Raw genomic sequence first — 21,592 nt, 5'->3', positions numbered from 1 at the left:
CCGCGGGCTGCGCTCTCGCCACACGCGCACGTGGCCTCTCGCCCCTCGGGCACGTGGAGGGCGCCCTTCCTCTTAGACGGCAGCCAGTCCCAGGGCTGATTCAACTCTCCGTCCAAATACGGCCACAGAGGCGTCAGGCCGTCACCACGTGAGCTGGGGGCGGGGAGGCGGCGGGACAACACGGCCCCAGGTGAGCCTGCCTCCATCCGCCTTCTCGGCCGTAAGGCTGCTCTCCGTTCTCCGTCTCCCGACTCCCGCGTCTAACCGGCCTGACCTCACATGGGCAAATGTGTGCTGTGTACCGACCCGGGACCCCAGCCCGCGCTGACCTGGCCAGAACCTTGAGGGGAACTGGGACCCAGACCGTGTGCGGCTGGGTCCCTGCAGAGCCGGCGCCGGGGTCCTGGGCTTCACTAAGGGCGCCACCGGGGGCTGGACCCGCCCGTCACAGCAGGACAGTGGCTGCGTCCTTTACTAGGACAGTTGCAGCAACGTCCGCCTGGGCAGACTCCTAGCCATGAGTTACTGCCGCGTCTGAGAACTCAGAGCTCGTTCCTTGCTCCACATTCCACCCTTGACTCCGGGCCCTGAGGGGCTGTGCTGTGTTCACAGTCACCTTCACAAGGTCCCAGGTTGGCTTCAATGTTCTAATCACACCAGCACTGGGCAGGCTTATCTCAGAGACCCCCAGCTATCTCTTTTCCCCAAAGAGTAGTGGATTTTTTTTTTAAAAAAAATACAACAGGATGGGGACTGTTTTCATCAACTTGATTAAAAAACAAATAAATGAAGTGATTTTTTATTTTAAAGGCTAAGGAAGCACTGAAAGTCCATAGTTTGAATACTCCGTCAGCGGAAAGAGATCTCCGTAGCAGGGGCCAGAGTGGCCTGACAAACATGCTCTGGACCCGCCAGGATGGGTGTGCCCTTTGCCAAGTGCCTCGACAGAGAACTAATCTAACATCAGTGACCTTAACCTTGCCCAGTCAACGGTCATTTCCGCGTGTATGACGCATAGGTCTGCCACTCTGGTATTTTTAGGTGCCTCACAGTGACCTCTGATATGCACTGAAATTCTATATTTACAATGTTACTCTATCTATGACCAGTTGGATGTCACAGTATAACTTCAAATCCAGTTAACTCACACTTGTCCCACTGTGATGCCCATCTGTCAAATGATATAAAATCTGGATGAACCTTTGAACCTTCCCTCTATTCAAACGACACACTGAGCATCTTACTGTCGCTGCCTCTCCTTCCAATGCCTGTCGTCGTCGCCCGCTCCCACCTTCAGACGGCCGCTGTGCTAGGCTGGGTCCTGATCCCTCACACTGGAATCACGCGACCTGCACCTCAGCTTCTGTCCTCATTCACCCACCCTCCTTCTAGCCCATCTCGCAAACGTCCGCCAATACATCTTCCTAAGTCACTTCATTACTCCCTTCAGTATTGTGGTCAAGAATTTAAACAAAATCCGTTAGCCATCTCAAGGTCAGGTTGACTTTGATCTTGGGTCCAGTGTTCCTCGTGTCTACACCTGTGTAATAAACACTGTGTCTGCTGTGGTGGGGGCAGATGGACCTTCAGAGTTCCCACAGTCACATGGGGTGTGGGAACTGCACAGAAACCCGCACGCCCTGGCTCTGGGCCCAGAGGTGCTTTGGAGATGGTGATATGGCCCAGCCAGGGGCCCTGAGTGGGCTGGTGCCAGGAAACAATGGGAGGCTTCTGCACGGATAGGCCACCAGCAGGGGCTCTACCCCCTCCTCTAGCTCACTGTGCATCCTCCAGACACTTACAAACACCCTGTCTTAGCCAGTTCAGGTCTTAAAACAAAGCACCAAATGCCGGGCAGTGTATGAACAACATACATTGTTATTTCTCACAGTCTGGAGGCTGGAAGATCGAGGCCTGGTGACGGTAATAACCTGATACGATAACTGATGCTGACAGTGTACTGTTCTAGAAGGAGAACTTAGTTCTTGTTTCAAAGAAAAGGCTAAAAGAGAGATTTCACATTGGGGCAGAATTGCACTCATTCACAAGATCCAAAATAATTTTATACTCATGGGCATGTGTCAAATTTATTTTAAAATGTCTCTTTTAAGTATATATATTTTTTAATTAATTAATTAATTTATTTATTTATTTTTTGGCTGTGTTGGGTCTTCGTTTCTGTGCGAGGGCTTTCTCCAGTTGCGGCAAGTGGGGGCCCCTCCTCATCGCGGCGTGCAGGCCTCTCACTATCGCGGCCTCTCTCGTTGCAGAGCACAGGCTCCAGACGCGCAGGCTCAGCAGTTGTGGCTCACGGGCCCAGTCGCTCCGCGGCATGTGGGATCTTCCCAGACCAGGGCTCGAACCCGCGTCCCCTGCATTGGCAGGCAGATTCTCAACCACTGCGCCACCAGGGAAGCCCTACAATGTCTCTTGAATTGGATTATATCAGAGACAATGATGATAAACCACACACAACCAGGATAAAAAAAAATAACTCAGTCTGCAAAACACTGCTACAAATCTCATACTAACAACATCTTAGAACATTAATAACCCTTTCTTAGAACAGATCTTGAAACAACATAAACAATTTTCAGATAGCAGTAGCACTTCTATTTCCAAACTCTTGAACCATTAAGAAAAGAGAAAAGCAACAAAATCCAGTGGGTAGATGCAGTAGATCTTATTCACATGGATTTTGTTCCAATTTGGCCAGGAATTAACCTCAGAATGCCAGGTCTCCCTTGATATACGTGGAATATACACTGTACGACCCCCGGTGACTGCATTGGTCCCTGTGGAGCAGGTGTCACTTGGTGGCTGAAGAGAGAAAAGGAGGCAGCAGGGCAGATGCCGGGAGCATCATGGAAAACGGAGCTGTAGGAAGACAGCGAATGACTTAGCTCTAGAAGACGCTTTTTTTAAAGACGTATAGACATGACCTGAGTCCCTTTGGAGCCAGGTATCAAAGTGCAACCCAGAATCAAGAAAAGGAAAACTCTCCCAATTCATCTGCAGGGAGGACTGGAAAGTCACTGTGAGAACTCAGAGGGGGACATGAATGACTCTTTTGGTTGCAAGGGACAGAAACCCAACTTGAACTAGCTTAACAGAAGGCATTTTATTATGTGTTATGGGAATATCAAAAGGAGCAAAGAACAAAATGGATTTTGGAGTCAGGAAAAGCCAAAGCCATAGACTTAACTGTCAGCAGGACTCTGTCCTCATCACCTGTGTCTCCTCCTTGATACATGATTTCCTTATTCTTCTTTCTCTTTGGAAACCATGTCTTTCTAATTCTCTGGTCCACATGGCCAGAAGAAAACAAAACAAACACAACAAAAATCTACATCACTTAACCTACCAGGTTTCAGCTCTGCCACTGCTTCTTCTCAGCTTCAATTTCAAAATTTGACCAGAGTGGGACTGTGTGTTCAGCGACTTGATGCACCTATGATAACCATATGGGTAGAAAGTTCCCAGAACAGTGGGGAGACTAAAAGACAAGCTATGAGGGACAGGGTTGACGCCATTTCTGAAATAAGATTAGGATACCCAACTGAAGCAGGGATATTGATTCCACTAGCAAACTCTAGGGCAGTTAGTGTGAAGGTTACAACAATTCCAGGGTTTGCCCAGGATGCATGAATGTATATAGTTAAGCAGGCAAGAAAATAAGGGCAAAAATGAAAAAGAGACAGTGTGGTAAGCTTATGAGGCACATTCTGTCAGCCTCAGGAAATCACTGGCTTCTGTTTTAAGAAGGGGAGGGACACAGGCTTTACTGGCCATATGGACACAGAAGGCAAGGACCTGGGATCTCAGGAAGGGAGCTGGGACTGAGGAACCCACACAAAGCCAGAAGGTTCATGTGTCCAAAGCTGAGTGAAGTGTGGACTAGAAAGACCACCCAGATGCCCAGGAAGACAAGGCTATCTTAGCTTGAGGTGAGGAAATTGCCTCCAAAATCCATAAGCACAGGGCTTATGGATTTTGAAGCAGTTTTAACTTATGCTACATGAAACAAGGATATCCAAGCCAAGGAGCTCACAAAAACAAAAAATGTGGTCTTGGCCAGGAAGATTCCCAGAGCACCTCACAGAGCAAACCAAGACCCTCCTCAATCATTCCTTCAACTAAAGCTATGCAGGACCCTCACGATAAACTCTGATCATGGTCATCTTTGAATATTTCCCCATGAAGTAGAGTTGGTGGACACAATTATCAGCAGAAATGGAGTACAAAAACTTTAGACAATAGAGCCATATCATATACAGTCTTTAAATCAATTGTTTAAAATGACTAGAAACGTAATAAGAGTATAAGGCACCATATTAAAGAATGGAAAGATTGAAAAGAACCAAAGTGAAACTAGAAATAAGAGTAGTTACTGAACATAAACAGTCAATTGATGGGTTAAGAGCTGAAGAGCTGATTAGAAACAGCTGAAGATAGAATTAGTGAACTGGAAAACAGATATGAAGAAATCATCCAGAAATGTAGCTCATAGAGTTGAAAGGATGGAAAATGTGAAAGAGAGTTTAGATGACAGACTAAGTCTAATATTCATTTAATAGGAATTCCAGAAGAAGAGAAATCCAAGAAAATGTAGAAGGAGGACTATTTGAGGGGATATTAACTGGAAATAACCAGAAGTAGGGGAAAATTTAATTGTCACTGACGGAACAAAATGAGTTCTAGAAAAGTTAAATAATAATAAACCCATACTTTATACTAAGTCTCCAGGATGGTACACACAATAATCTTTCTCAATTGGTGGGCTTCATTATGAATCTTTATCACATGAGGGTGGGCTCTAGGTAAATACCAGTGCCCATGTCCACTCCTAGAGACTTGGGTTCATTTAGGGTGGGGTGAGGCAAAAACAGGAACACCAAAACACAGGCCCCAAGTGACTCTGAGATGCAGCAAGAATCAAGGTCCACTTTTTCATATATTACTCATTTGTAAGTACTACTGTCAGCTATTGGCCATTAACTTTGTCATGGTGTTCGTCACTGAAAATAAATCTTTAACTTTGATGAAAATAAACTCACCAAAGTTCTTTGTCTAGTGTTTTATACTTTCCAAGTTTTGTTTAAAACGTCTTTCCCAAGCAGAGGTCACAAAGTTACTTTCCTATAATTTATTCTACTTACTTACAGTTTTACCTTTCAAACTTAGATATTTAAGTTATCAGATGTATGCATTTTTCAATAGAAATACAGTTTTATTTCTTCTCAAAATAGAGAGCTAATTTTTCCTAAACATTGTACCAAATAATCTCTCTTCTCCCTATTGCTTTGTGGTGCCATATTTAATAAATATTAAATCCACAAATATCTCTGAATTCTCTATTATATTCCTCTGGCTTTATTTCAGTTATTGAACCAATAACATATTGTTTTCATTTCTGTGGTTTTGAAGTATTTCTCATTATCTAATAGGGAAAATATGAAGTTGACTGAGCTTTTTATGGGTCTTTTTTCTCCAATATATGTTTTTTGGAACAAGCTTATTGAGTGCTACTGGAATTTTGATTGAGATTGCAATAAATTTATAAAATAGTGAAGAACTGGCATCCTTATAATATTAGGCTGTAACTTAAATTATGGAAGGATGGGGAATACTATTTAGATCTTCTATGTAGTTATTAGAGTTTTAAAATTTGCTCCATGGTCATTTTTTATTTATTTTTTGGTAGTTCAGCTCCTAGATAGTTTCAAGAGTTATTTGCTATTACAAAGGAAATCTTATTTTTAAGTTTTGTTACTTACTATTGGTGTATTGATCATTGTAACTAGTTATTACATGCAACAACCTTGTTGAATCATATTAGTTCTAATAGCTTAATGACTCTATTAGTTTTTCCAGTTAAGTGACTCAAATCATCTGCAAATAATGAGAGCTTTGTCTTTCCTCTTTCAAGCCCTTTCACTCTCATTTATTTGTCTTTCCTTGTTCTATAGGCCAAAATCCCCATTATTATGTGAAAAGGAGCTGTCAGAACAGTTACCCTTGTCATGTGCCTGATTGTAAGGAGAGTGCTTGTAAAATCTGTCCATTATGTAAAGTATTTGCTCTAAAATTTGTCATATAACCTATGCCAGATTAAAACTCTCCTTTCCATTCCTACATTGCTAGAGTTCATTTTAATCTTAAACAGTAGTGGATGTAAATGCTTCTTCTGTGTCTACTGAGATAATACAAAATATTTTCTCTTATCCAAGTAGTGAGTTAAGTCATTAGATCTTCTGATGTTGAAACAATCTTGCATTTGGGGATAAATATTAATCAAGATGTATTTTTAAGTGCACAATTGAATTCAGTGGGCCATGTTTTATTAAGGATTCACATAGGTCTATCCATAACTGAAATGGGCCCATAATCACTTTTTGCTTTATATTCAGCTGGTGCTAAAATAAAAAATACCCTACCCTCATTGTGAAGCAAGTAGAATTCTCATACATTCACAGCTGCTGGGAACATAGAATTGCATGATCATGTGGAAAATGGTTTGGAAGTTTCTTATAAAGTAAAACATATATTTAATATATGACCCAGAAATCCCAGATGTAAGTATGTATCCAAGGAAAATGAAAACATATGTTGGCACAAAGAGCTGTTCATGAATGTTTCTGTAACTAAATTCATAACAGGCTAAAATTCAGGCAACCAAAACATCCACAACTGGTGAATGTATACCCAAAGTGTGATAACCATACAATGGAGCAAACTACTGGTAGGTGCAACAATATGAAAAAGTCTCAAAAAGCATTATGCTAAATGGAAGAATCCATACAGTAAATACACATTGTATTGTTCAATTTATGTGGCTTCCTGGAAAGACACGTAGGGACAGAAATCAAATGTGGCCAGAGTGGGAAGAGGGAATTGACTGCAAAGGGGCTCAGGAGACCTTGGGTGAGAGGAATGTTCTTCAACCCCATTGTGGTGGGACCTGGGGGAGTGGGACGGTCTCTACCGAGATCGTGGTGGGACCTGGGGGAGTGGGACGGTCTCTACCGAGATCGTGGTGGGACCTGAGGGAGTGGGACGGTCTCCACTGTGATCCTGGTGGGACCTGGGGGAGGGAGATATTCTCTAGCTGTTTTAATGCCCAAAGCATAAAAAAAGACCTCTTTTCAATATCACACACCTTATGTGCATACAATGGAGCAATCCTGAAAAAGTAACTAATAACCAGATGGGTTTTATTCTAACAGTAACTGAAGAATACACCAAAAATAGGCAAGCACTGTAGGTTCTAAGTCCAGACTTGGCGCTCACACTCGGTACACATCTAACTTGTAAATCTGTTTCTAACAGCACAGGTTGCTAAAGCGCTAAATGTTTCTGTTCGTTGCTTTCCTCATAATCATGAAACATCACACAGCCTCCATCTGCCTCGATTTCCTCCATTAGGGAGACAAGTGTTTAAATGTGTCCTTTGTGTCCGTGTTTCCACAAGCTCTGAGGCCCGTTTCTTCATTCAGTCAGAGCCATCTTCCAAGTTTGCAACAAGAGGGGCAAATCATACAGCTCTGCCTACTATATTTTATTGTCTAAACAAACAGGTCTGAAAATAGCCGCTTTTCTCTAAACTCAAGTTTCTCTAGAACCTTCATACTTTCCTTGTTCTCCATACAAAAACGTACGGCCCACTGTTGGTAGAAGGTGGCAGAGCACAGGCGCCGGGCACAGGTGGGGTTCGAACCTCGAGCTGCCCTTCAGCGGCCGTGTCCTCAGTGAAGTTACACAAGACCATCTGCCTCAATGTTTTCATCCATAAAATAGGGACAAAGTTACCTAACCTCTTCTGCCTCAACTTCTTTATCTATAAAACAGGCATGAGAACAGCATCTACTTCAGGGGATCTGAGAACTAAGTTAATATAAATAAAGTCTTAGAACAGTACGTGGCATATAGTAAATACTATTATTTTATCATCTAAATATCACCCTCCTCTGTGACAACCAGGAATATCTCCTGCATTTTGATTAGAATGTGAGAAGATGCCATGAGGTGTAAGTGAGCTCCACGTGTAAACTGAAGGAAAGCATTTCAGAGAGAGAAGGGGCACCAGCTTGAAGGCAGCAGGGAAAGCCTGGCTTGGCCGGACGTCAACACCCAATCCTTGGCTGACCCGTCAGGAGCTGGACAGGGCCTTCCGGCCTTCGCCTGCTGTGAGAGCTGCCACCTCCAGATAATAGGGCCGACTTGCTTGTGAAGGGTGGTAAACCCCATGAGCGAGGTCCTAGATCAACAAGGAACTAGGAGAAAGTGAATAACAAGAAGTAACCAAACGTAAGCCGTAACCATCATGTGAATAAAATCCAAACATTTCCAATGTACGATTTTTCCTGCATGAATCCAGCATAAGATACAATCTTTTTCTAATTTGGCCTGTGGGGTTATCTACAAACCATCCTTTCACAAGATGTCTTTCCTAAACGTAAATAAACCCCCAAACTCAGAGCATCCTTGCAAAACAAACAAAAGCAAAGAAACAAAACAAAAAAAACAAGAAAAATCATCGCATTTACTCTGAGCAGTGAGCATGAGTAAATCTCTATTTCAATCCTGCTTAGTAGGTTGGAGTGTTAAGCGCAATTAAAGAAAAATGCTGTAAAAGAAGCATGTTTAGTCTTATTTGCTTAAAACTCTTTGATTTGAAAATCGTCCCAACAGCTGAACACTTTCACACCCAGAGACCCATCACTCCACGCTCCCCGGTAAACCCGTCTCCCCTTCCCAGCCGGAGGTGACGAGGAGATCACAGGAACGCCAGATGGGAAATCCACCTTCCACACGTCCTGTGACGTGGTGGCGTCCCTGATCATTAACGCCACCGCTAACAGCACAGACGCAAAGGGGAGAGAAAGCTCCTACACGTCGCTGGCGTGAAGGGAGAAAGGCATGTCACTGTTTAATTGTCAGACCTGGGTTCCTGCCTAATTAAAACACAAGGCATATCTGTGCCAAGATGAATCAGCTACCAGACTCTCTGGCACAGCTGTTGTTTGTCTTGGGCCTGGTAAGAATTTGCTTGCTCACATGCTTTGGGAGACCGTGTGGTAGATGAGGGGGCAGGTCTGAAATCTCCATGAAAAACTTACTGTTCAGCCTTATCCATCAAAAGAAGAAACTTAAAATGAAAACAGACTTTCAAATGTTCTCTAAAGCAGAATTTTAAGATTATATTCAATGTTATTCTTATCCAGTTACTTCAAACATGACAGTGAGTAGATAAGGAAAAATAGCAGTATGAGAATGGTTTGTACATAGCCAATTTGAATTACCTCTCTTTATGGGGACAGTATGATGTGTTGGTTTTGATCTTTTTTAATCCACTATTAAAACCCCCTTATCCTATTATATTTCTATATTTTGTTTGGTAGCCAGCACAAAAACAAAAGGAGAGCTCTCCAACTCTCTTTCCCCTTTTTTAACCTGGCACAAAACTTTAGAGGATAGTATGGAATAAAATCGTAAGAAGACCAAGGATAAAGCAACCTAAACATCCATCGACAGATGAATGGATAAAGAAGATGTGGTACGAATGTACAATGGAATACTACTCAGCCATAGAAAAGAATGAAATAATGCCATTTGCAGCAACATGGATGGACCTAGAGATGATCATACTAAGCGAAGTAAGTCAGACAGAAAAAGACAAATATCATATGATTTCACTTATATGTGGAATCTAAAAAAAAAATGATATAAATGAACTTACAAAACAGAAACAGACACACAGATACAGAGAACAAACTTATGGTTACCAAAGGGGAATGGGGGAGTAGATAAATTAGAAATTTGGGATTAACAGAGACACACTACTATACATAAAATAAACAACAAGGACCTACTGTATAGCACAGGGAACTATATTCAATATCTTGTTAAAAAAAAAAAAGCAAGGATTTCGCTGTGATTGAGGCAGAAATAGTGCAGACTCACAGGCAAGTGGACCAGTTACCAGTTATGGAACCTCGGGTAAATTATCCAGCCTCTCTGTACCTCAGTTTCATCATCTGTCAAGTGGGGTCAGTACTGTAACTGTGTTCCAGATTGGGGATTGAGGTACACATATGACAAGTACTAATATAGGTGCAAACTAATGTAGGTAACACCTCCACAGCAGAAACCTTTAACAGCATCTCCACACAGGCGCTTTGCCTTGACAGAGGCAGTCAGTGCAAGGATTTAGTTTGGATTAAAAGCCTAAAACTAGCTTATATTTGAGAGTGTTAGTTTCACAGGCCGTCACGGCAGAGAAGAGCTGGAGGAGGCACTGCACCGCTGTTCCCCCGTTGCAGCCTGGATGGTCACCTGTTTCGTTTTACAGATTTCAGAAAAGAAGTCCCATGCTGTAGCACCACCCACCTCCGCGGGTGTAACCTGTCTCTCCCACAGGGCACGGTGCCACCAGTCAGATCACGCCCGTCTCAGCCCGTTGTCTGATTACCCAGGCCTCATGGAGGGTCCTTGGCTATTACTCAGATCCCACTCCTGATCAATTAACTCAGAGCTTCCGGGATGGGTCTGGGCACCATGGTTTCTGAAATCTCTCCAGACGGTCCCACCGTGGGCCAAGGCTGAGCTCTCCAAAGACTTAAATTCTGTAAGTTAATTACTTCTCGAAGTCTCTAATCCAGGGTAAATATTTCCACGTCGTTTAAGTTTGCTGGTCTGACATGTGGAAATATTTTGTGGTTGTCCTTCTGGCTTCGTCCATGAGCCGTTCCTGTAACTCAGCTCCACCAGCCCCGGCCCAGCTCGGGTCTCTGCCCTGTGCTCCGCGGGAAGCGGCTCTGGGCCTGGGTGGGATTTGGACGGGGACACCGGGGTCTGCCCTGGCTAGACTCCCCCGGACGACTCAGCACTGAGCCCCTGACCCAGGGAGGCGTTCATTCTGGAAGAGCCCACTTTCAGGCTGAGCCGGGGGCAGGGTCACCCAGCCATCCGAGACTCCACGGGACATTTCCTCCGCACAAAGGCCTCGAGCAGCTGTGTCCTTCCTGACCCGAAAACTCCCTGCGTCGTTATTAGAGGTAGTTTGACCCGTGTCCCTGGACTCCTACAGGGCAGGTAAGGCCAGGAACTGGCTGCTTTCCACCCGGGGTCAGACAGGCCCTGCGGAGGGGAGGGCTACTTAACAGGCCTGTTTGTCTCCAAGAGGCTTTGGGAGTCTGCAGGGTGAGGCCCAGGGAACGAATCGCTGCTGCTCAGGGTCAGCGTGGAGATCCGGCTGTGTGTGGGGGGGTCTGGGTGTGGAGGGGGTCTGGGTGCAGGAAGGGGTCTGGCGGGGGGTCCGGGGGCGGGGAGCTTTTCTGACTCCCAGTGCCGCCTCCTCAGGGCTGGGGATGGCTGTGCAGTGCTCCCCGCTTGAAAGGAAAGGATCCACAAACCTACCAGAGTCGACTCACGGGCCGGCGTGCGACTCTGCCGGTTCTGCAACTTCCGTGCAGATAGAAGTGAGATGCCGCGCCAGACACCATCCCAAGGGCTGCTCTCCCCACGCCTCACATTCTGCAGACGCAGCCCACTTGGCATTCCAGACTCCAGCTCAGAAGGGCAGAATCTGTGCTTCAAATAACTAGAAGAACGTGTGGTATCTCCACTTATCCGATATCTCTAAAGAACCAGCGACTCTCTTCATGGCCTGGAAACCTCCAGAGTGAAGCATCGTAACCTTGACCTGCCTAAAACTTCACCTGTGTTGATGACAGGGCCCAAGTTCAGGAGCTGAACTTCCAAGTGGATAATCAACTTTATGGGCTATTTTAAACTATCCATATATCACTGACTACACACACACACACACACACACACACACACACACACACACACACAATGTACTGCTGCATAAAAAGAATTGCACTGAGATAATCACTCACGTATTTTATCAAGTAGAGACTCTTCTCACTGTTACAGGACCCAAGAATTTTTTCTGAAGGAGAAAAAAGTTACTGAACCGTGTGTGGGAATTTCAGGTTCCCAGGAAATGGATGATGTCAGTTTGCAGCTATCACCTGAGAAAGAACTAAACAAGGGAGAAGGTGGCCATTTCCTCAACGATAATGCACCAAAATTTTCACAGGTTTTCGTAGACAAAGTGAAGTCAAATTTATGGCAATGAATCTGAAGATTGCCTATTTTGGGGGTAGGGTGAGGGTGAGATTACTTAGGAATTGTTTTTTTAAGTTTGCAAACTATATCTGAAGTGTGAAATCCCAAATTCCTAACCTCTCTTACAGTTCTATTATTCAATATCTAAATGAAACTTCTAGTTAAGATCAAGTTTTTAATTCAAGCTTTGAAGCAGCTCCTTTATTTCAAACATATAGAAACTATATCTAAAATATAACAAGAGAAAAATAAACTGGCATAGCTAGGCTCAAAACAAGACAGTTTTTCCATGAGCAGAAATGAAACAGAAACACAAGCTTATGCCTTGGGCTCCTGGCTTCGGGCAGGGAGTATCTCCACAAAAAGACTGGAGCCCAGGAATGGTGGGGACTCCTGGGTTCCTGAAGGGAGGCTGACATTTACACTAGGACCTGGTGCTGCAGTTTGAGCTAAACACATGCCTAACGGAGACCCAGACTCGTCAAGGGAGAAGATCCTGACATGAGCTGCCAGATGACCAGAACCGGGGTCTTCCTGTCACGGGTTCCGCGCTTGTGTCCCAACAAACTTGGAAAGAAGCAATTGCAAAAACCAAATTCAGGGAGAGAGCAGTGGAGAAAGAGAAAGGGAAAGACCAAGCATGCTTCTCAACCAAAAATAAATCTGTAAATTAAAATCATAAAAACACATTTAAATTGAATGCTAAGACAGATAACCAAATAACAGCTGGAAGATAACTGCATTCCAGGTCAATACGAAATAAAAAACCTAGTCTGAAGAGTAATTTAAAATAAGTATGCTTATAATCCCCAAAGAGATGAATGAACAATAGCCAAATTTTAAAAAAGAAATTATTTTACAAATTGCAGTAAAGTATAAGAAGGTGGATTTGTAAAAGAACATATTCGAAATTTTAAAATGGATATTAAAAAAGTGGCAGAACATTTCCTGCAAAGACAAAATATTTCCTGCAAGGACATTTGAAAGAAGTTTGTTGGAATATAATATTGAGGAATCACCCAAAATTCAGCTTAGAGAGACAAACTGATTTTAAAATATAAAAGATCAGCTAAGAGCCATGGATGATACTTTAAGGGTTTCAAAAATATATCTAAAAGAATCCAGAACACAATAATAAAGGCAGTTTTGGAGAAACAATATTTGAAGAGGTAAAGGATGGCAAATTCCTTATCAGCAGTATTAGATATCAGGAAGCAATAAAATAATATTTTCAAAGTGTGAATAATAATATTATTATTAATATGTTAATACTGTGTCAATCTAGAAATGTATACCAAGCTAAACTATCATTTAGGAGTGACAGCAAAATGAGAACATTTTCAGGTATACAAAGACCAAGAGATATTATCACTTACTTTCAATACCTCACTGAAAAAAATAAAAAGATATTATGAAAAGATGTCTTTCAGCAAAAGAAGGTACATCACATCAGCCTCTTGAGATCTTTTTTCTTGTCCAGGTGGAAAGAGAGATACAGAGTAACCTTAAATTCTTTCATTAAAATGTATAGTTAAGTATATACATTACAATATTAAGGGTAATAGTTAAAAACGGGGATTTCCCTCAAGGTCCAGTGGTTAAGAATCTGTCTTGCAATGCAGGGGATGCCAGTTCGATCCCTGGTCAGGGAACTAAGATCCCACACGCCTCGGGGCAACTAAGCCCGCGAGCCACAACTGCAGAGCCCACGCGCTCTGGAGCCTGTGCACCACAACTAGAGAAAAGCCCGCACACCACAACGAAGAGCCCACATGCTGCAACTAAGACCCGATACAGCCAAAAATAAATAAATAGATAAATAAATATTTTTTTAAAGGGTAATAGTTAAAACAAAACAGAACTACAATCTTCAGCTTCCAACCAACACTGGGAAAAATATTTAAAAATCAACCTCTCAGAGGCAGAAAGGGAAACAAAAGAATCAAAGCACAGGATGAAACACAGCAAAACTCATTTGTAAAAGTAAGTCTAAACATTATATATCAGTAGTCCAAAATATCATGAATGGGTAAATTCTCCAGTTAAAAGGCAGCAACTATAAAATTAAGAAATTCAACTAGAGAGATTGAAAGTAAACAGATGAGAAAATTATGCCACATAAATATTAACCAATATAAAGTTGGTTTAGTGCTGTTAATATAAGATAAAAGAAAATTAATTTAACTCCAAAAACATAAGTGGGAAATAAGATGAATGAAAAATAATAATACAAAGCAAAATCCCTGGGAAGATCAATGATCACAAACTACACACAGAGTGTCAGGACACCTAATGCAGAAGCTGAAAGGGTTACAAGGAAACACTGAAGAAGCATAAACGGAGAGGCAGGTTTTAATTCATCCTCATTACAAACCCACAGGTCAAAGGGCAAATATAATCAATCATAAGGTTTTAGAAGATCTGAAAAACAGCATCAAGTTTGATCCAAAAGATATGACATAATGGATATTAAGTAGAATCCTGTAACAACTGACATATAATATATGCATTTTTTTTCAGAAACACATGGAAATTTTATGAAAATTAATCAGGAATCAGGTCACTATCCCAGGGACTAGGTCAGAAATGTAAAAAAAAAACAAAAACAAAGCATTCCTAAGTAATTCATTGACTACAAAGGAAACTGTTACAGAAATTTTAAAATAGTTAACACTAAATGAAGACAGAAGTACTTCATGCCAAAACTGAAACTAAACTGGTACTTTGAGAGAAATTTATAGGTTTAAATGTGAACATTAAGAGAGAAAATAGTCTGAAAATAAGTGAAATATTCAACTGAACAAGCTAGAAACGTACAAATGAATGATACTAAACATAGAAGGAGAGAAAAAAGACAAGAGCAAAAATTAAAGAAAAAGTAGAGAAATCCTAGTGAGGATCAGCAAGGCCAAAGGCTGTTCCCCTGAAATGACTAATGATGCCCACACCCTTTCCAGCAGCCAGCACTCAGGACGGAGGATGGAGAGAAGCAAACGACCATGAAACAATACACAGGTTTTGCCAACAGCAGCAAAGGCCAAAAGTCAGCTCAGAAGCATCTGTCCCACGGCCTTGGAGGCAGCTCCATCACTGTCTCACGAAAGTCCTGAACTCAGGGCACTTCCTCTCCCACCCAAAGTGCTTTTCTCCAAATCCGCAAATGTAACCACCACTCAGCAGTTCCTAGGTCAAAACCTGTAAGTTCTTCGCCTCCTGTCTGTGGTTACTTGCGCAATAACAGGAAACTGGATATAAAGGTGAATGTTATTTAAAATATCTTAAAGATACTACACAACTAGCAATATGCTAAAAAACTCTTTTTTCTTCATGCAGAGAAGAAACTTTATAAGAGCAACATTCATGCATATGTGTGCTGTTAAATCATATGCCACGTGTTTAATGTAGCTTTTAAAATAATACGTACAGGTATTTGTGAGTATTTACTCATTCATGATATTTTGGACTACTGATATATAATGTTTAGACTTACTTTTACAAGGGCTTTTGAGACATGATGATCACATCTAGCAACATTGTTAAAACAGGGGAAGATCACTCAATCTTCTGCCCAACGGATAACCAGGATGCATCTCCCCTCACGAGACAAACACACACGCTCAGCAAGACGCAAGTGTGAGGTCCTTACCTCCTAGGATTCTGTTACTTTCAGCTGCTAGTTACAGAGCGATGCAAAATGAACCAGCTTGTTTCGCTTGCTTATGTACGTGGGAATGGAGTACAAGGATGTAGGTTTTCCTCTTCATTTTTAATCAGCTAATCCAAATCCAAAAATGATTTGGTACATGTTATTATCACGCTGCACTTCTAACCAGGCTTGGAGAGGACAAACACTATATTAGTCTATGAAGCCAGACATGCAATAACGCGGCATTTGCCGTATTTTACTTGGAATATACATATTAAAAAAAGAAAACTGTATTTGAGTTATGGTTCCATGTGGGATCTTGGGCAAGATACCTTCAAGAATCCCAAGTTTCCCTCACAAGAAGTGGTGATAATAACGCCTTTCCCACAGTGTTGTCATGGAATTGAATAGGCAGGTGTGGAAAGGGGTGAGACCCTCAGTAAGATGAAGGCAGGCAGCTTTGAGTTGGTGGGGATTAAATTCCAGCGTGGAGAATTAGCCAGGCTGAGAATATGCACAGGAGTCATCAGAAAGGTACTTCCTGTAACACAGGCGTTTCCTCTAGTAAACGGGGAAGAAAACTGTTAAACGAGGATTTAGAACATGAATAGTTGCAGCGCTTCCTCTCTGGGCAGAAAGGTTTACCAGGAATGGGGCTGCAGGTGATCAATACGCTTGCTCAAACAAGCACAGAGGCATTCATTAAAATGTGCCAGTTACACGGTGGGTGACTCACAAGACATAATCACCGCCTGAAGTACTCACACTGCACAACATAACGCTGATGCAGAAATTGTACAAACGTTAAATAAAAGGTACACCCCAAAATCATAATTGTAAGTAAAATTTTTAAATGGGTAATGGGATATAAAAATTGAATCCTGTAAGTTATAAGTACATAAGAACATTGGAAGTTAAATATAAACATATATGGGTAAGCTATGAGAAAAGCGTTTGTTAGATATACTGCTGATTTATAATTTAAAGTTTCTTACTTCAAAAACTATTTGAGACTGCTAAAAATAAAAGAGGATTAAAATGGAAAACAACCAGCTCATATATTAACTAATGAGGAAATAAATTTATCAGAATCATGACAGAATTGACATCAAACAGTTGATATGATTTGTTATTGAAGTGTCAAAGAAGAAAGTCAGTATCGGCAATGATGGCTTGATAAGTTGATATATGTAAGTTCATGAGCTGCATGACTCACTCAAGATGTCAATTTTCCCCAAGTTGATCTATGGCTTTAATACAACTGTTCTCAAACATCCAGCTTTTTTTTTTGTCTATATAGACAAGCTTCTTCTAAATGTTATACGGAAAGGCACAAAGCCTAGAATAGTTAACGCTGAAATAGAGAAATAAAATGGGAAGAATTACCCTCCCCAATATGAAGGCTCACAGTACTCAGGCCAGACGGAGGGGGGCCGTGTGTACGTCGGGCGGTTTCCGGCAGCACCTCAGCAGCTCTGAGCGGCTGAGTCAGACCTGTGCCCGGCGGGGCTGGAGGAGCAGCGTCCAGAGAGAAGCCCAGACTCCGTGATTCTGGGGTGTGGAGTCATGGGCAACCAGTGCCACAATCACCGTCCCTCCCCACCTAAAGCAGCCCAGAAGACCTTCCCTCGCCGCAAGATGGGGAACCCATCGGCGAGGGAGAATGACATTTCTGAAAAAGCACGTGCCTGGGTGGCTGGCAAACAGGGCCCTTGTCTCATGGGAGATGCCGGCAGCAGGGTCTGCAGAGGCCACGTGCCGCCTTGACCCTGGGGAGAGGGGTCTCCATCCCAGGGTCTGACTGCGGCGAGGCTGGGGCAGCTCACTGACCACGAAGGGTCCCGGTAACACACACAGCTGGACCCACTCGGTCCTGTGCACACGCCCAGGAGGAGGCTGGAAAGGGGGCTCGGTGACAAGCGGCCTCAGCCCGAAGTCCGCCTCACGGTGGACCTGCTGGCCTGTGCCTCCCGGGCTCCCAGGTGCACACGTGCACCCACCTGCACAGCCGCTGGCAGTGCCCCCAGCTCCCTCTCCGCGGGACCGGCCACTGGAGGGAAGGAACTGGACTCGTTCTCAGCAGAAGATCGAAGCCAAAAGCAACAGCGCATTCCCGGGGGGGCGGCAGAGATTAGCGCCGCTCTCAACCACTTGGAAAATGAAGAGATTTTAGTTCCTGTGATCCTGATTTGGCCTGCATGCAATACATGCCTCTTGGAAAACAAAGGTGTATTTTATATGCTTAACAAGATGGGGACCACATGCAAACTTGCTGTTCCAGGGGAGTGCCCACTTGCCCGCCAAGCCGACAAGCCCCTGGCCGCAGGCTGTCAACCTTGGCAGATGCTCTGTGTGTGTTTTTACCAGGAGCCACTTATCCTCTCGTCGCAGGGACAGCCGTGTCCCTTCAGCATCTGAGCTGGGACGTCTTTCACTCAGCAGGAACCCTGACTGCCTCCCCTGGTCCCTGGCCTCGAGGGCGTCAGGCAAATAGGATCCGGAGCCAGAAGTGGTGCGTCCTCTGGAGGCGAGGCGTGTGAGCCAGAGGGCGGAAGAAAACCCCGAACATCCAGGGGCCCGCACGTTTCTCAGTGCCATCGCTCTGGGGGACGGCTCTCCCCTCCGGGAGCAGGACGTGCTGCACCCCTGTCCGCGAGAGGGGGGAAGAGGCACAAGGGGAAGCGATGAGTCCCTCAGGGCTGCATCAGAAGGAGCCCCCAGCTGCTCCAGGCGGTGGCACCAGCCGCAGGGCCCAGGACCAGACGGCGCCTGGAGATAAGGGTTGAGCAGGAGCTCACGGGGACCCTGCCGCCCTCTGTGCACGCCTCGCGGCAGGGATGCTGGGTGTCTGGGGCGCTCTAGTTCCTAGGGTTTCTAGAACAAGGTTCCCGTCTAGAACCCACTGGTGTGGGATGGGGATGGCAGGGTGAGAGAGGCCATGGGGCTCCCAAGGTTCGGGAAGCAGGTGGTGGCGTTTGGCAAGTGCACGATCCCGCCTGCTGCGAGGCTGCAGGAGCTGGAATCCCTGCCACGGTTTCCCGAGATTCCTGCACCTCCCTGCATCTTCCTGCCATCCGGCAGGTCAGATCCACCCACGCTACCTGCAGGTCTAGCAGGAAGGCGCCCGGCGTCCCCGTGGCGTGGAGCCAGCAGGCGACCACGCAGCGGGAGAACCAGGGGTCGTTTCAGGCCACTGAGCTCTGGGGGGGTTTGCTTACGCAGCTTTGTTTATCTTTTTTTTTAGCAATAGCTGAGGAATACCTGCTCCCCCCGGGCCATGCAGCAGAGAGTATTCCGTCTCCCTCCACATGCCAGCTATTGTGCCAAGATGAATAAAATACTTTATGCCACAAACACAACCCTCAGAAAAAAAGTTATGCTTAAAGATATTGAACAAAAATTAACCTAGCCAACAGAAGAAAATGCGATGAACTCTTTGACAAGCAGGAGCCACGGCGCGTGAAGGTGTGTGAAGAACCGGACTTTTCTCGGGCACTGAGACATACGAATATTCTCGTTAGGTGACTCTGGACCAGTGGGGTGTGAACTGACCCTTTATCTTGCCACATCCTGTTCCATAGTTATTGAGGACGCGTGTGATAAGGTGAAAGTGGTGTCTGTAAGGCAGCTGATCGGTAACCCAGGAAGCCTAGTGCTGCCCTGTCTGGTGGGACCCACTGGCAGCCGCTCCCCGCAGGCTGGCGGGGAGGCAGGTCAAGCGCTGTGTCCCTGGCGTGATCCCGTCCCCGTGCTGGGGGTGGGGACCTGGTTACTGCAGACGGCAGCCGGACGCTTCCCCAGCACAAAACCCAAGGACAGGACCCAAAACCACTCCAGGCTGACGACCAGCCGCCCGTGCGCTCGCCGGGCCGTGTGGCCAGCAAACCTGCAGCCCTCTCGCGGGCTGGAGTCGCAGTCCTGCGCCTGGAGGGCATGAACGATGGGGCGAATGAGTGAGGGGCCCAGCGGACAGGGAGAGAGAAGGGGGCGCGTACACGTGCGAAGGAGAGCAGGCCAGGTGCGAGACCCCCCCCTTGCCGCAGGCAGGATCCCTCTGTGGACCCCGACAGCACGAGACAGGAGACGGCGGGACCGGACCCCGGGCCCCCATGCCCTTTATCCCTGGAAAGTCCTGCCACCAAAACTGAGGCTGACACAGTCCCTGGAATGCGGGCCACCCACATCTCAGGCCCCACCTGGTGAGGCCTGCTCGACACCGCTGCCACTGCTGCCGAAAATAAACGAGCACAGACTTTGTGCCTCAGCCAGCATCAGCCTGTCACCATACAGCTCTGCAGGCCAGACGTCCAGAACGGGCCCCACGGGGCTAAGATCGAGGTGCCAGCCGGGCCGCCTTCCTGCTCGGGGCTGACACAGGCCTTGGTCCACCTCCCCCTAAGGACGCTGTGGCTACACTGGGCCCACCTGGATGACCCAGGAAAACCTCAATTTCAAGTTCAGTTGATTAGCGCCCCTCATTCCACCTGTCTTAATCCCCCTTTGCCACGCTCAGTCACATATTCGCAGGTTCTGGGGATTTGGACTTGGATGTCTTCGGGGCCCTTATTCTGCCCGTTCTTGGATAGCAACTAGGAACTGAGATTCAGGAGGTTAGCTGAGCCTTCTGTAGGTCAAAGAAAACTTTTGGTAGGGCCCCTGAAATCCCAGTAGCTCGTCCTGTGAAATGTGCACCTGGCCAAAGGGAAGATCAGATTGTTGTCCTGTCCTGAGCTTTATCAGAACACACGGGTCAAAGACACCTGCCAAGTGCTTCTCTGGCTGTGCCCGTAAGCAAGACGTCTCTGGTCACGTCATGAGTGGAGGAGTTGGGCTGAAAATATTGGGATGTCCAGCTGGGAAAACCTCTCAAGCCTTCAGACGACAGCTCAAGTGCAAGGGTAAGAGTGAAGGTGTTCCCGAGGTTAACGAATGCGGTGGGTCACTGAGGGGGGTCACACGTACAACCACCACCAAGAAAACTCTGAAGGGTGTACAGCCAATTGCCACAATGTAACCTCCTGAAAAAATAAGAGAAACTCAGATCGAGGGTAGGTACTAACGGGTCCAAAGCTGAAGACATTACAAATGTATTCATACTCGGGTCAGGAGGATGGTCCTCACCCAGCTAATGACGGGTGACCGGTCACTCGCCCGTATGCTGTGTAAACGTTTCTGGGAAGAAATATAAGTGCAGGCCTTCAGGGAATATGATCTCTCTCCGGCTTCCAAGACCCATCCCCAGACATCACAGCCTGTCATCCATCAGCTCATTACATGCTCCTTCTTTTGGAATGAAGATGAGAGAGCTTGCGGAAAAAAAATGCAAACTTAAACGTGTTAGCTACATGTCTTGGGGACTTTTCAGTGCCTGTAGCCAGCTGACATTTTTAATTTCTGCTGTCATTTCCTGGGTCTGCCCAGTATTCCCACAGCTACATAAAGCAGAAGAACCAACTGTCAATTAAACTCTAATCATTAATGATCTTTTTCTCATTATTTTAAACCCATATCAACCTAGCTTGACACTTACACAAGATTTCAGCCCAAAAGCCACAAATTTAAAAGCCCGTCTATTTTTTATTATGTCCTTGGTATAGCATGCTGGGCTCCTATGCCTTTAAAAGGAAGGTTTGCCAATAAGTGGGACAAAATTCTAGTTTAAAATGGTAGTAACTGGTTAAAAGCATAGATACTGAGGTATTGGCAGGAAGTGTACTGATGTGTCAAATTTATTTTGAAATGCATCAAAAATCAGATGGATTATTGAGTGGATAAAGAGAAAGGTAGATGGATAGTTACGTGATAAAGCAA

At 45.0% G+C, this 21,592-nt stretch overlaps 2 long non-coding RNA genes across 2 annotated transcripts in view; both read right to left on the bottom strand.

Moving 5' to 3' along the window:
- Nucleotides 1-21,592, bottom strand: part of LOC309667414 — an 88,423-nt gene that overhangs the window by 14,936 nt on the left and 51,895 nt on the right. The gene's annotated exons all lie outside the window — the stretch shown is intronic.
- On the bottom strand, nt 14-17,533 carry LOC309667415. Its single transcript, XR_014267758.1, has 3 exons — nt 15,632-17,533; nt 11,415-15,578; nt 14-11,083 (listed from the first exon to the last, which is right to left on the bottom strand). It is a non-coding gene; the product is annotated as an uncharacterized lncRNA (long non-coding RNA).

Source organism: Balaenoptera physalus (assembly GCF_965194825.1).
Source record: "Balaenoptera physalus genome assembly, chromosome: 9".
Lineage (NCBI taxonomy): Eukaryota > Metazoa > Chordata > Mammalia > Artiodactyla > Balaenopteridae > Balaenoptera > Balaenoptera physalus.
Note: the sequence above shows the minus strand (reverse complement) of the source record. Positions and strands in the feature narration are given on the sequence as shown.